We start from the raw sequence: 17,604 nt of genomic DNA on the forward strand, positions 1-17,604 counted from the left end.
AGCCTATAATCTTTAGTGTTGTTTTAAAATTTATACCATATTCTACATTTGTATTAATGTATGCTAAACTCTTTTTCATGGTAAATGAGCATCTTTCAATTGTTTTTATCAAATAATTTAATAAAACTTCATAATACTCCCTAAATCGATGGACTAACCACTATAAAATTATTTTCTTGATAAACGGAGACGACAAAGGCTCCAAACCTCTTTGAACATCATCATATGTTAGTGCAGGATGCAACTAGGCATTAAAACAATATTGTCATATTTTTGAAATTTTCTCAAAATCTATGGGCTAACCCCTACAAAAATATTGAGTTTTTGGTAAATACTTTATATACTGAAGCCTATAATCTTTAGTGTTGTTTTAAAATTTATACCATATTCTACATTTGTATTAATGTATGCTAAACTCTTTTTCATGGTAAATGAGCATCTTTCAATTGTTTTTATCAAATAATTTAATAAAACTTCATAATACTCCCTAAATCGATGGAATAACCACTATAAAATTATTATTTTCTTGATAAACGGAGACGACAAAGGCTCCAAACCTCTTTGAACATCATCATATGTTAGTGCAGGATGCAACTAGGCATTAAAACAATATTGTCATATTTTTTGAAATTTTCTCAAAATCTATGGGCTAACCCCTACAAAAATATTGAGTTTTTGGTAAATACTTTATATACTGAAGCCTATAATCTTTAGTGTTGTTTTAAAATTTCTACCATATTCTACATTTGTATTAATGTATGCTAAACTATTTTTCATGGTAAATGAGCATCTTTCAATTGTTTTTATCAAATAATTTAATAAAACTTCATAATACTCCCTAAATCGATGGAATAACCACTATAAAATTATTATTTTCTTGATAAACGGAGACGACGAAGGCTCCAAACCTCTTTGAACATCATCATATGTTAGTGCAGGATGCAACTAGGCATTAAAACAATATTGTCATATTTTTTGAAATTTTCTCAAAATCTATGGGCTAACCCTACAAAAATATTGAGTTTCTGGTAAATACTTTATATACTGAAGCCTATAATCTTAAGTGTTGTTTTAAAATTTATACCATATTCTACATTTGTATTAATGTATGCTAAACTATTTTTCATGGTAAATGAGCATCTTTCAATTGTTTTTATCAAATAATTTTATAAAACTTCATAATACTCCCTAAATCGATGGAATAACCACTATAAAATTATTATTTTCTTGATAAACGGAGACGACATAGGCTCGAAACCTCTTTGAACATCATCATATGTTAGTGCAGGATGCAACTAGGCATTAAAACAGTATTGTCACATTTTTTGAAATTTTCTCAAAATCTATGGGCTAACCCCTACAAAAATATTGAGTTTCTGGTAAATACTTTATATACTGAAGCCTATAATCTTAAGTGTTGTTTTAAAATTTATACCATATTCTACATTTGTATTAATGTATGCTAAACTATTTTTCATGGTAAATGAGCATCTTTCAATTGTTTTTATCAAATAATTTAATAAAACTACATAATACTCCCTAAATCGATGAAGTAACCACGATAAAATCATTATTTTCTTGATAAACGGAGACGACAAAGGCTCCAAACCTCTTTGAACATCATCATATTTTAGTGCAGGATGCAACTAGGCATTAAAACAATATTGTCATATTTTTTGAAATTTTCTCAAAATCTATGGGCTAACCCCTACAAAAATATTGAGTTTTTGGTAAATACTTTATATACTGAAGCCTATAATCTTTAGTGTTGTTTTAAAATTTATACCATATTCTACATTTGTATTAATGTATGCTAAACTCTTTTTCATGGTAAATGAGCATCTTTCAATTGTTTTTATCAAATAATTTAATAAAACTTCATAATACTCCCTAAATCGATGGAATAACCACTATAAAGTTATTATTTTCTTGATAAACGGAGACGACAAAGGCTCCAAACCTCTTTGAACATCATCATATGTTAGTGCAGGATGCAACTAGGCATTAAAACAATATTGTCATATTTTTGAAATTTTCTCAAAATCTATGGGCTAACCCCTACAAAAATATTGAGTTTTTGGTAAATACTTTATATACTGAATCCTATAATCTTTAGTGTTGTTTTAAATTTTTTACCATATTCTACATTTGTATTAATGTATGCTAAACTCTTTTTCATGGTAAATGAGCATCTTTCAATTGTTTTTATCAAATAATTTAATAAAACTTCATAATACTCCCTAAATCGATGGAATAACCACTATAAAGTTATTATTTTCTTGATAAACGGAGACGACAAAGGCTCCAAACCTCTTTGAACATCATCATATGTTAGTGCAGGATGCAACTAGGCATTAAAAAAATATTGTCATATTTTTTGAAATTTTCTCAAAATCTATGGGCTAACCCCTACAAAAATATTGAGTTTTTGGTAAATACTTTATATACTGAAGCCTATAATCTTTAGTGTTGTTTTAAAATTTCTACCATATTCTACATTTGTATTAATGTATGCTAAACTCTTTTTCATGGTAAATGAGCATCTTTCAATTGTTTTTATCAAATAATTTAATAAAACTTCATAATACTCCCTAAATCGATGGAATAACCACTATAAAATTATTATTTTCTTGATAAACGGAGACGACAAGGCTCCAAACCTCTTTGAACATCATCATATGTTAGTGCAGGATGCAACTAGGCATTAAAACAATATTGTCATATTTTTTGAAATTTTCTCAAAATCTATGGGCTAACCCCTACAAAAATATTGAGTTTTTGGTAAATACTTTATATACTGAAGCCTATAATCTTTAGTGTTGTTTTAAAATTTCAACCATATTCTACATTTGTATTAATGTATGCTAAACTCTTTTTATGGTAAATGAGCATCTTTCAATTGTTTTTATCAAATAATTTAATAAAACTTCATAATACTCCCTAAATCGATGGAATAACCACTATAAAATTATTATTTTCTTGATAAACGGAGACGACAAAGGCTCCAAACCTCTTTGAACATCATCATATGTTAGTGCAGGATGCAACTAGGCATTAAAACAATATTGTCATATTTTTTGAAATTTTCTCAAAATCTATGGGCTAACCCCTACAAAAATATTGAGTTTTTGGTAAATACTTTATATACTGAAGCCTATAATCTTTAGTGTTGTTTTAAAATTTATACCATATTCTACATTTGTATTAATGTATGCTAAACTCTTTTTCATGGTAAATGAGCATCTTTCAATTGTTTTTATCAAATAATTTAATAAAACTTCATAATACTCCCTAAATCGATGGAATAACCACTATAAAATTATTATTTTCTTGATAAACGGAGACGACAAAGGCTCCAAACCTCTTTGAACATCATCATATGTTAGTGCAGGATGCAACTAGGCATTAAAACAATATTGTCATATTTTTTGAAATTTTCTCAAAATCTATGGGCTAACCCCTACAAAAATATTGAGTTTTTGGTAAATACTTTATATACTGAAGCCTATAATCTTTAGTGTTGTTTTAAAATTTATACCATATTCTACATTTGTATTAATGTATGCTAAACTCTTTTTCATGGTAAATGAGCATCTTTCAATTGTTTTTATCAAATAATTTAATAAAACTTCATAATACTCCCTAAATCGATGGAATAACCACTATAAAATTATTATTTTCTTGATAAACGGAGACGACAAGGCTCCAAACCTCTTTGAACATCATCATATGTTAGTGCAGGATGCAACTAGGCATTAAAACAATATTGTCATATTTTTTGAAATTTTCTCAAAATCTATGGGCTAACCCCTACAAAAATATTGAGTTTTTGGTAAATACTTTATATACTGAAGCCTATAATCTTTAGTGTTGTTTTAAAATTTCTACCATATTCTACATTTGTATTAATGTATGCTAAACTATTTTTCATGGTAAATGAGCATCTTTCAATTGTTTTTATCAAATAATTTAATAAAACTTCATAATACTCCCTAAATCGATGGAATAACCACTATAAAATTATTATTTTCTTGATAAACGGAGACGACAAGGCTCCAAACCTCTTTGAACATCATCATATGTTAGTGCAGGATGCAACTAGGCATTAAAACAATATTGTCATATTTTTTGAAATTTTCTCAAAATCTATGGGCTAACCCCTACAAAAATATTGAGTTTTTGGTAAATACTTTATATACTGAAGCCTATAATCTTTAGTGTTGTTTTAAAATTTCTACCATATTCTACATTTGTATTAATGTATGCTAAACTCTTTTTCATGGTAAATGAGCATCTTTCAATTGTTTTTATCAAATAATTTAATAAAACTTCATAATACTCCCTAAATCGATGGAATAACCACTATAAAATTATTATTTTCTTGATAAACGGAGACGACAAAGGCTCCAAACCTCTTTGAACATCATCATATGTTAGTGCAGGATGCAACTAGGCATTAAAACAATATTGTCATATTTTTTGAAATTTTCTCAAAATCTATGGGCTAACCCCTACAAAAATATTGAGTTTTTGGTAAATACTTTATATACTGAAGCCTATAATCTTTAGTGTTGTTTTAAAATTTATACCATATTCTACATTTGTATTAATGTATGCTAAACTCTTTTTCATGGTAAATGAGCATCTTTCAATTGTTTTTATCAAATAATTTAATAAAACTTCATAATACTCCCTAAATCGATGGAATAACCACTATAAAGTTATTATTTTCTTGATAAACGGAGACGACAAAGGCTCCAAACCTCTTTGAACATCATCATATGTTAGTGCAGGATGCAACTAGGCATTAAAACAATATTGTCATATTTTTTGAAATTTTCTCAAAATCTATGGGCTAACCCCTACAAAAATATTGAGTTTTTGGTAAATACTTTATATACTGAAGCCTATAATCTTTAGTGTTGTTTTAAAATTTCTACCATATTCTACATTTGTATTAATGTATGCTAAACTCTTTTTCATGGTAAATGAGCATCTTTCAATTGTTTTTATCAAATAATTTAATAAAACTTCATAATACTCCCTAAATCGATGGAATAACCACTATAAAATTATTATTTTCTTGATAAACGGAGACGACAAAGGCTCCAAACCTCTTTGAACATCATCATATGTTAGTGCAGGATGCAACTAGGCATTAAAACAATATTGTCATATTTTTTGAAATTTTCTCAAAATCTATGGGCTAACCCCTACAAAAATATTGAGTTTTTGGTAAATACTTTATATACTGAAGCCTATAATCTTTAGTGTTGTTTTAAAATTTCTACCATATTCTACATTTGTATTAATGTATGCTAAACTATTTTTCATGGTAAATGAGCATCTTTCAATTGTTTTTATCAAATAATTTATAAAACTTCATAATACTCCCTAAATCGATGGAATAACCACTATAAAGTTATTATTTTCTTGATAAACGGAGACGACAAAGGCTCCAAACCTCTTTGAACATCATCATATGTTAGTGCAGGATGCAACTAGGCATTAAAACAATATTGTCATATTTTTTGAAATTTTCTCAAAATCTATGGGCTAACCCCTACAAAAATATTGAGTTTTTGGTAAATACTTTATATACTGAAGCCTATAATCTTTAGTGTTGTTTTAAAATTTCTACCATATTCTACATTTGTATTAATGTATGCTAAACTATTTTTCATGGTAAATGAGCATCTTTCAATTGTTTTTATCAAATAATTTAATAAAACTTCATAATACTCCCTAAATCGATGGAATAACCACTATAAAATTATTATTTTCTTGATAAACGGAGACGACAAAGGCTCCAAACCTCTTTGAACATCATCATATGTTAGTGCAGGATGCAACTAGGCATTAAAACAATATTGTCATATTTTTGAAATTTTCTCAAAATCTATGGGCTAACCCCTACAAAAATATTGAGTTTTTGGTAAATACTTTATATACTGAAGCCTATAATCTTTAGTGTTGTTTTAAAATTTATACCATATTCTACATTTGTATTAATGTATGCTAAACTCTTTTTCATGGTAAATGAGCATCTTTCAATTGTTTTTATCAAATAATTTAATAAAACTTCATAATACTCCCTAAATCGATGGAATAACCACTATAAAGTTATTATTTTCTTGATAAACGGAGACGACAAAGGCTCCAAACCTCTTTGAACATCATCATATGTTAGTGCAGGATGCAACTAGGCATTAAAACAATATTGTCATATTTTTTGAAATTTTCTCAAAATCTATGGGCTAACCCCTACAAAAATATTGAGTTTTTGGTAAATACTTTATATACTGAAGCCTATAATCTTTAGTGTTGTTTTAAAATTTCTACCATATTCTACATTTGTATTAATGTATGCTAAACTCTTTTTCATGGTAAATGAGCATCTTTCAATTGTTTTTATCAAATAATTTAATAAAACTTCATAATACTCCCTAAATCGATGGAATAACCACTATAAAGTTATTATTTTCTTGATAAACGGAGACGACAAAGGCTCCAAACCTCTTTGAACATCATCATATGTTAGTGCAGGATGCAACTAGGCATTAAAACAATATTGTCATATTTTTTGAAATTTTCTCAAAATCTATGGGCTAACCCCTACAAAAATATTGAGTTTTTGGTAAATACTTTATATACTGAAGCCTATAATCTTAAGTGTTGTTTTAAAATTTATACCATATTCTACATTTGTATTAATGTATGCTAAACTATTTTTCATGGTAAATGAGCATCTTTCAATTGTTTTTATCAAATAATTTTATAAAACTTCATAATACTCCCTAAATCGATGGAATAACCACTATAAAATTATTATTTTCTTGATAAACGGAGACGACAAAGGCTCCAAACCTCTTTGAACATCATCATATGTTAGTGCAGGATGCAACTAGGCATTAAAACAATATTGTCATATTTTTTGAAATTTTCTCAAAATCTATGGGCTAACCCCTACAAAAATATTGAGTTTTTGGTAAATACTTTATATACTGAAGCCTATAATCTTAAGTGTTGTTTTAAAATTTATACCATATTCTACATTTGTATTAATGTATGCTAAACTATTTTTCATGGTAAATGAGCATCTTTCAATTGTTTTTATCAAATAATTTAATAAAACTTCATAATACTCCCTAAATCGATGAATAACCACTATAAAATTATTATTTTCTTGATAAACGGAGACGACAAAGGCTCCAAACCTCTTTGAACATCATCATATGTTAGTGCAGGATGCAACTAGGCATTAAAACAATATTGTCATATTTTTTGAAATTTTCTCAAAATCTATGGGCTAACCCCTACAAAAATATTGAGTTTTTGGTAAATACTTTATATACTGAAGCCTATAATCTTTAGTGTTGTTTTAAAATTTATACCATATTCTACATTTGTATTAATGTATGCTAAACTCTTTTTCATGGTAAATGAGCATCTTTCAATTGTTTTTATCAAATAATTTAATAAAACTTCATAATACTCCCTAAATCGATGGAATAACCACTATAAAATTATTTTCTTGATAAACGGAGACGACAAAGGCTCCAAACCTCTTTGAACATCATCATATGTTAGTGCAGGATGCAACTAGGCATTAAAACAATATTGTCATATTTTTTGAAATTTTCTCAAAATCTATGGGCTAACCCCTACAAAAATATTGAGTTTTTGGTAAATACTTTATATACTGAAGCCTATAATCTTTAGTGTTGTTTTAAAATTTCTACCATATTCTACATTTGTATTAATGTATGCTAAACTCTTTTCATGGTAAATGAGCATCTTTCAATTGTTTTTATCAAATAATTTAATAAAACTTCATAATACTCCCTAAATCGATGGAATAACCACTATAAAGTTATTATTTTCTTGATAAACGGAGACGACAAAGGCTCCAAACCTCTTTGAACATCATCATATGTTAGTGCAGGATGCAACTAGGCATTAAAACAATATTGTCATATTTTTTGAAATTTTCTCAAAATCTATGGGCTAACCCCTACAAAAATATTGAGTTTTTGGTAAATACTTTATATACTGAAGCCTATAATCTTTAGTGTTGTTTTAAAATTTCTACCATATTCTACATTTGTATTAATGTATGCTAAACTCTTTTTCATGGTAAATGAGCATCTTTCAATTGTTTTTATCAAATAATTTAATAAAACTTCATAATACTCCCTAAATCGATGGAATAACCACTATAAAATTATTATTTTCTTGATAAACGGAGACGACAAAGGCTCCAAACCTCTTTGAACATCATCATATGTTAGTGCAGGATGCAACTAGGCATTAAAACAATATTGTCATATTTTTTGAAATTTTCTCAAAATCTATGGGCTAACCCCTACAAAAATATTGAGTTTTTGGTAAATACTTTATATACTGAAGCCTATAATCTTTAGTGTTGTTTTAAAATTTCTACCATATTCTACATTTGTATTAATGTATGCTAAACTCTTTTTCATGGTAAATGAGCATCTTTCAATTGTTTTTATCAAATAATTTAATAAAACTTCATAATACTCCCTAAATCGATGGAATAACCACTATAAAATTATTATTTTCTTGATAAACGGAGACGACAAAGGCTCCAAACCTCTTTGAACATCATCATATGTTAGTGCAGGATGCAACTAGGCATTAAAACAATATTGTCATATTTTTTGAAATTTTCTCAAAATCTATGGGCTAACCCCTACAAAAATATTGAGTTTTTGGTAAATACTTTATATACTGAAGCCTATAATCTTTAGTGTTGTTTTAAAATTTCTACCATATTCTACATTTGTATTAATGTATGCTAAACTCTTTTTCATGGTAAATGAGCATCTTTCAATTGTTTTTATCAAATAATTTAATAAAACTTCATAATACTCCCTAAATCGATGGAATAACCACTATAAATTATTATTTTCTTGATAAACGGAGACGACAAAGGCTCCAAACCTCTTTGAACATCATCATATGTTAGTGCAGGATGCAACTAGGCATTAAAACAATATTGTCATATTTTTTGAAATTTTCTCAAAATCTATGGGCTAACCCCTACAAAAATATTGAGTTTTTGGTAAATACTTTATATACTGAAGCCTATAATCTTTAGTGTTGTTTTAAAATTTCTACCATATTCTACATTTGTATTAATGTATGCTAAACTCTTTTTCATGGTAAATGAGCATCTTTCAATTGTTTTTATCAAATAATTTAATAAAACTTCATAATACTCCCTAAATCGATGGAATAACCACTATAAATTATTATTTTCTTGATAAACGGAGACGACAAAGGCTCCAAACCTCTTTGAACATCATCATATGTTAGTGCAGGATGCAACTAGGCATTAAAACAATATTGTCATATTTTTTGAAATTTTCTCAAAATCTATGGGCTAACCCCTACAAAAATATTGAGTTTTTGGTAAATACTTTATATACTGAAGCCTATAATCTTTAGTGTTGTTTTAAAATTTCTACCATATTCTACATTTGTATTAATGTATGCTAAACTCTTTTTCATGGTAAATGAGCATCTTTCAATTGTTTTTATCAAATAATTTAATAAAACTTCATAATACTCCCTAAATCGATGGAATAACCACTATAAAATTATTATTTTCTTGATAAACGGAGACGACAAAGGCTCCAAACCTCTTTGAACATCATCATATGTTAGTGCAGGATGCAACTAGGCATTAAAACAATATTGTCATATTTTTTGAAATTTTCTCAAAATCTATGGGCTAACCCCTACAAAAATATTGAGTTTTTGGTAAATACTTTATATACTGAAGCCTATAATCTTTAGTGTTGTTTTAAAATTTCTACCATATTCTACATTTGTATTAATGTATGCTAAACTCTTTTTCATGGTAAATGAGCATCTTTCAATTGTTTTTATCAAATAATTTAATAAAACTTCATAATACTCCCTAAATCGATGGAATAACCACTATAAAATTATTATTTTCTTGATAAACGGAGACGACAAAGGCTCCAAACCTCTTTGAACATCATCATATGTTAGTGCAGGATGCAACTAGGCATTAAAACAATATTGTCATATTTTTTGAAATTTTCTCAAAATCTATGGGCTAACCCCTACAAAAATATTGAGTTTTTGGTAAATACTTTATATACTGAAGCCTATAATCTTTAGTGTTGTTTTAAAATTTCTACCATATTCTACATTTGTATTAATGTATGCTAAACTCTTTTTCATGGTAAATGAGCATCTTTCAATTGTTTTTATCAAATAATTTAATAAAACTTCATAATACTCCCTAAATCGATGGAATAACCACTATAAAATTATTATTTTCTTGATAAACGGAGACGACAAAGGCTCCAAACCTCTTTGAACATCATCATATGTTAGTGCAGGATGCAACTAGGCATTAAAACAATATTGTCATATTTTTTGAAATTTTCTCAAAATCTATGGGCTAACCCCTACAAAATATTGAGTTTTTGGTAAATACTTTATATACTGAAGCCTATAATCTTTAGTGTTGTTTTAAAATTTCTACCATATTCTACATTTGTATTAATGTATGCTAAACTCTTTTTCATGGTAAATGAGCATCTTTCAATTGTTTTTATCAAATAATTTAATAAAACTTCATAATACTCCCTAAATCGATGGAATAACCACTATAAAATTATTATTTTCTTGATAAACGGAGACGACAAAGGCTCCAAACCTCTTTGAACATCATCATATGTTAGTGCAGGATGCAACTAGGCATTAAAACAATATTGTCATATTTTTTGAAATTTTCTCAAAATCTATGGGCTAACCCCTACAAAAATATTGAGTTTTTGGTAAATACTTTATATACTGAAGCCTATAATCTTTAGTGTTGTTTTAAAATTTCTACCATATTCTACATTTGTATTAATGTATGCTAAACTCTTTTTCATGGTAAATGAGCATCTTTCAATTGTTTTTATCAAATAATTTAATAAAACTTCATAATACTCCCTAAATCGATGGAATAACCACTATAAAATTATTATTTTCTTGATAAACGGAGACGACAAAGGCTCCAAACCTCTTTGAACATCATCATATGTTAGTGCAGGATGCAACTAGGCATTAAAACAATATTGTCATATTTTTTGAAATTTTCTCAAAATCTATGGGCTAACCCCTACAAAAATATTGAGTTTTTGGTAAATACTTTATATACTGAAGCCTATAATCTTTAGTGTTGTTTTAAAATTTATACCATATTCTACATTTGTATTAATGTATGCTAAACTCTTTTTCATGGTAAATGAGCATCTTTCAATTGTTTTTATCAAATAATTTAATAAAACTTCATAATACTCCCTAAATCGATGGAATAACCACTATAAAATTATTATTTTCTTGATAAACGGAGACGACAAAGGCTCCAAACCTCTTTGAACATCATCATATGTTAGTGCAGGATGCAACTAGGCATTAAAACAATATTGTCATATTTTTTGAAATTTTCTAAAAATCTATGGGCTAACCCCTACAAAATATTGAGTTTTTGGTAAATACTTTATATACTGAAGCCTATAATCTTTAGTGTTGTTTTAAAATTTCTACCATATTCTACATTTGTATTAATGTATGCTAAACTCTTTTTCATGGTAAATGAGCATCGTTCAATTGTTTTTATCAAATAATTTATAAAACTTCATAATACTCCCCTAAATCGATGGAATAACCACTATAAAATTATTATTTTCTTGATAAACGGAGACGACAAAGGCTCCAAACCTCTTTGAACATCATCATATGTTAGTGCAGGATGCAACTAGGCATTAAAACAATATTGTCATATTTTTTGAAATTTTCTCAAAATCTATGGGCTAACCCCTACAAAAATATTGAGTTTTTGGTAAATACTTTATATACTGAAGCCTATAATCTTTAGTGTTGTTTTAAAATTTCTACCATATTCTACATTTGTATTAATGTATGCTAAACTCTTTTTCATGGTAAATGAGCATCTTTCAATTGTTTTTATCAAATAATTTAATAAAACTTCATAATACTCCCTAAATCGATGGAATAACCACTATAAAATTATTATTTTCTTGATAAACGGAGACGACAAAGGCTCCAAACCTCTTTGAACATCATCATATGTTAGTGCAGGATGCAACTAGGCATTAAAACAATATTGTCATATTTTTTGAAATTTTCTCAAAATCTATGGGCTAACCCCTACAAAAATATTGAGTTTTTGGTAAATACTTTATATACTGAAGCCTATAATCTTTAGTGTTGTTTTAAATTTCTACCATATTCTACATTTGTATTAATGTATGCTAAACTCTTTTTCATGGTAAATGAGCATTTTCAATTGTTTTTATCAAATAATTTATAAAACTTCATAATACTCCCTAAATCGATGGAATAACCACTATAAAATTATTATTTTCTTGATAAACGGAGACGACAAAGGCTCCAAACCTCTTTGAACATCATCATATGTTAGTGCAGGATGCAACTAGGCATTAAAACAATATTGTCATATTTTTTGAAATTTTCTCAAAATCTATGGGCTAACCCCTAAAAATATTGAGTTTTTGGTAAATACTTTATATACTGAAGCCTATAATCTTTAGTGTTGTTTTAAAATTTCTACCATATTCTACATTTGTATTAATGTATGCTAAACTCTTTTTCATGGTAAATGAGCATCGTTCAATTGTTTTTATCAAATAATTTAATAAAATTTCATAATACTCCCTAAATCGATGCAATAACCACTATAAAGTTATTATTTTCTTGATAAACGGAGACGACAAAGGCTCCAAACCTCTTTGAACATCATCATATGTTAGTGCAGGATGCAACTAGGCATTAAAACAATATTGTCATATTTTTTGAAATTTTCTCAAAATCTATGGCTAACCCCTACAAAAATATTGAGTTTTTGGTAAATACTTTATATACTGAAGCCTATAATCTTTAGTGTTGTTTTAAAATTTCTACCATATTCTACATTTGTATTAATGTATGCTAAACTCTTTTTCATGGTAAATGAGCATCTTTCAATTGTTTTTATCAAATAATTTAATAAAACTTCATAATACTCCCTAAATCGATGGAATAACCACTATAAAATTATTATTTTCTTGATAAACGGAGACGACAAAGGCTCCAAACCTCTTTGAACATCATCATATGTTAGTGCAGGATGCAACTAGGCATTAAAACAATATTGTCATATTTTTTGAAATTTTCTCAAAATCTATGGCTAACCCCTACAAAAATATTGAGTTTTTGGTAAATACTTTATATACTGAAGCCTATAATCTTTAGTGTTGTTTTAAAATTTCTACCATATTCTACATTTGTATTAATGTATGCTAAACTCTTTTTCATGGTAAATGAGCATCGTTCAATTGTTTTTATCAAATAATTTAATAAAACTTCATAATACTCCCTAAATCGATGGAATAACCACTATAAATTATTATTTTTTCTTGATAAACGGAGACGACAAAGGCTCCAAACCTCTTTGAACATCATCATATGTTAGTGCAGGATGCAACTAGGCATTAAAACAATATTGTCATATTTTTTGAAATTTTCTCAAAATCTATGGGCTAACCCCTACAAAAATTTGAGTTTTTGGTAAATACTTTATATACTGAAGCCTATAATCTTTAGTGTTGTTTTAAAATTTCTACCATATTCTACATTTGTATTAATGTATGCTAAACTCTTTTTCATGGTAAATGAGCATCTTTCAATTGTTTTTATCAATTAATTTAATAAAACTTCATAATACTCCCTAAATCGATGGAATAACCACTATAAATTATTATTTTCTTGATAAACGGAGACGACAAAGGCTCCAAACCTCTTTGAACATCATCATATGTTAGTGCAGGATGCAACTAGGCATTAAAACAATATTGTCATATTTTTTGAAATTTTCTCAAAATCTATGGGCTAACCCCTACAAAAATATTGAGTTTTTGGTAAATACTTTATATACTGAAGCCTATAATCTTTAGTGTTGTTTTAAAATTTCTACCATATTCTACATTTGTATTAATGTATGCTAAACTCTTTTTCATGGTAAATGAGCATCGTTCAATTGTTTTTATCAAATAATTTAATAAAACTTCATATTACTCCCTAAATCGATGGAATAACCACTATAAAATTATTATTTTCTTGATAAACGGAGACGACAAAGGCTCCAAACCTCTTTGAACATCATCATATGTTAGTGCAGGATGCAACTAGGCATTAAAACAATATTGTCATATTTTTTGAAATTTTCTCAAAATCTATGGGCTAACCCCTACAAAAATATTGAGTTTTTGGTAAATACTTTATATACTGAAGCCTATAATCTTTAGTGTTGTTTTAAAATTTCTACCATATTCTACATTTGTATTAATGTATGCTAAACTCTTTTCATGGTAAATGAGCATCGTTCAATTGTTTTTATCAAATAATTTAGTAAAACTTCATAATACTCCCTAAATCGATGGAATAACCACTATAAAATTATTATTTTCTTGATAAACGGAGACGACAAAGGCTCCAAACCTCTTTGAACATCATCATATGTTAGTGCAGGATGCAACTAGGCATTAAAACAATATTGTCATATTTTTTGAAATTTTCTCAAAATCTATGGGCTAACCCCTACAAAAATATTGAGTTTTTGGTAAATACTTTATATACTGAAGCCAATGATCTTTAGTGTTGTTTTAAAATTTCTACCATATTCTCCATTTGTATTAATGTATGCTAAACTCTTTTTCATGGTAAATGAGCATCGTTCAATTGTTTTTATCAATAATTTAGTAAAACTTCATAATACTCCCTAAATCGATGGAATAACCACTATAAAATTATTATTTTCTTGATAAACGGAGACGACAAAGGCTCCAAACCTCTTTGAACATCATCATATGTTAGTGCAGGATGCAACTAGGCATTAAAACAATATTGTCATATTTTTTGAAATTTTCTCAAAATCTATGGGCTAACCCCTACAAAAATATTGAGTTTTTGGTAAATACTTTATATACTGAAGCCTATAATCTTTAGTGTTGTTTTAAAATTTCTACCATATTCTACATTTGTATTAATGTATGCTAAACTCTTTTTCATGGTAAATGAGCATCGTTCAATTGTTTTTATCAAATAATTTAGTAAAACTTCATAATACTCCCTAAATCGATGGAATAACCACTATAAAATTATTATTTTCTTGATAAACGGAGAGCACAAAGGCTCCAAACCTCTTTGAACATCATCATATGTTAGTGCAGGATGCAACTAGGCATTAAAACAATATTGTCATATTTTTTGAAATTTTCTCAAAATCTATGGGCCTATAACCCTACAAAAATATTGAGTTTTTGGTAAATACTTTATATACTGAAGCCTATAATCTTTAGTGTTGTTTTAAAATTTCTACCATATTCTACATTTGTATTAATGTATGCTAAACTCTTTTCATGTAAATGAGCATCTTTCAATTGTTTTTATCAAATAATTTATAAAACTTCATAATACTCCCTAAATCGATGGAATAACACTATAAATTTATTATTTTCTTGATAAACGGAGAGCACAAAGGCTCCAAACCTCTTTGAACATCATCATATGTTAGTGCAGGATGCAACTAGGCATTAAAACAATATTGTCATATTTTTTGAAATTTTCTCAAAATCTATGGGCTAACCCCTACAAAATATTGAGTTTTTGGTAAATACTTTATATACTGAAGCCTATAATCTTTAGTGTTGTTTTAAAATTTCTACCATATTCTACATTTGTATTAATGTATGCTAAACTCTTTTTCATGGTAAATGAGCATCGTTCAATTGTTTTTATCAATAATTTAATAAAACTTCATAATACTCCCTAAATCGATGGAATAACCACTATAAAATTATTATTTTCTTGATAAACGGAGAGCACAAAGGCTCCAAACCTCTTTGAACATCATCATATGTTAGTGCAGGATGCAACTAGGCATTAAAACAATATTGTCATATTTTTTGAAATTTTCTCAAAATCTATGGGCTAACCCCTACAAAAATATTGAGTTTTTGGTAAATACTTTATATACTGAAGCCTATAATCTTTAGTGTTGTTTTAAATTTCTACCATATTCTACATTTGTATTAATGTATGCTAAACTCTTTTCATGGTAAATGAGCATCGTTCATTGTTTTTATCAATAATTTAGTAAAACTTCATAATACTCCCTAAATCGATGGAATAACCACTATAAAATTATTATTTTCTTGATAAACGGAGAGCACAAAGGCTCCAAACCTCTTTGAACATCATCATATGTTAGTGCAGGATGCAACTAGGCATTAAAACAATATTGTCATATTTTTTGAAATTTTCTCAAAATCTATGGGCTAACCCTACAAAATATTGAGTTTTTGGTAAATACTTTATATACTGAAGCCAATAATCGTTAGTGTTGTTTTGAAATTTCTACCATATTCTACATTTGTATTAATGTATGCTAAGCTATTTTTCATGGTAAATGAGCATCGTTCAATTGTTTTATCAATTAATTTAATAAAACTTCATAATACTCCCTAAATCGATGGAATAACCACTATAAAATTATTTTTTCTTGATAAACGGACGACAAAGGCTCCAAACCTCTTTGAACATCATCATATGTTAGTGCAGGATGCAACTAGGCATTAAAACAATATTGTCATATTTTTTGAAATTTTCTCAAAATCTATGGGCTAACCCCTACAAAAATATTGAGTTTTTGGTAAATACTTTATATACTGAAGCCTATAATCTTTAGTGTTGTTTTAAAATTTCTACCATATTCTACATTTGTATTAATGTATGCTAAACTCTTTTTCATGGTAAATGAGCATCGTTCAATTGTTTTTATCAATTAATTTAGTAAAACTTCATAATACTCCCTAAATCGATGGAATAACCACTATAAAATTATTATTTTCTTGATAAACGGAGACGACAAAGGCTCCAAACCTCTTTGAACATCATCATATGTTAGTGCAGGATGCAACTAGGCATTAAAACAATATTGTCATATTTTTTGAAATTTTCTCAAAATCTATGGGCTAACCCCTACAAAAATATTGAGTTTTTGGTAAATACTTTATATACTGAAGCCTATAATCTTTAGTGTTGTTTTAAAATTTCTACCATATTCTACATTTGTATTAATGTATGCTAAACTCTTTTTCATGGTAAATGAGCATCGTTCAATTGTTTTTATCAATAATTTAGTAAAACTTCATAATACCCTCCCTAAATCGATGGAATAACCACTATAAAATTATTATTTTCTTGATAAACGGAGAGCACAAAGGCTCCAAACCTCTTTGAACATCATCATATGTTAGTGCAGGATGCAACTAGGCATTAAAACAATATTGTCATATTTTTTGAAATTTTCTCAAAATCTATGGCTAACTAACCCCTACAAAAATATTGAGTTTTTGGTAAATACTTTATATACTGAAGCCTATAATCTTTAGTGTTGTTTTAAAATTTCTACCATATTCTACATTTGTATTAATGTATGCTAAACTCTTTTTTTCATGGTAAATGAGCATC

This window comes from Brassica napus, chromosome C1, assembly GCF_020379485.1.
Source record: "Brassica napus cultivar Da-Ae chromosome C1, Da-Ae, whole genome shotgun sequence".
Classification (NCBI taxonomy): domain Eukaryota; kingdom Viridiplantae; phylum Streptophyta; class Magnoliopsida; order Brassicales; family Brassicaceae; genus Brassica; species Brassica napus.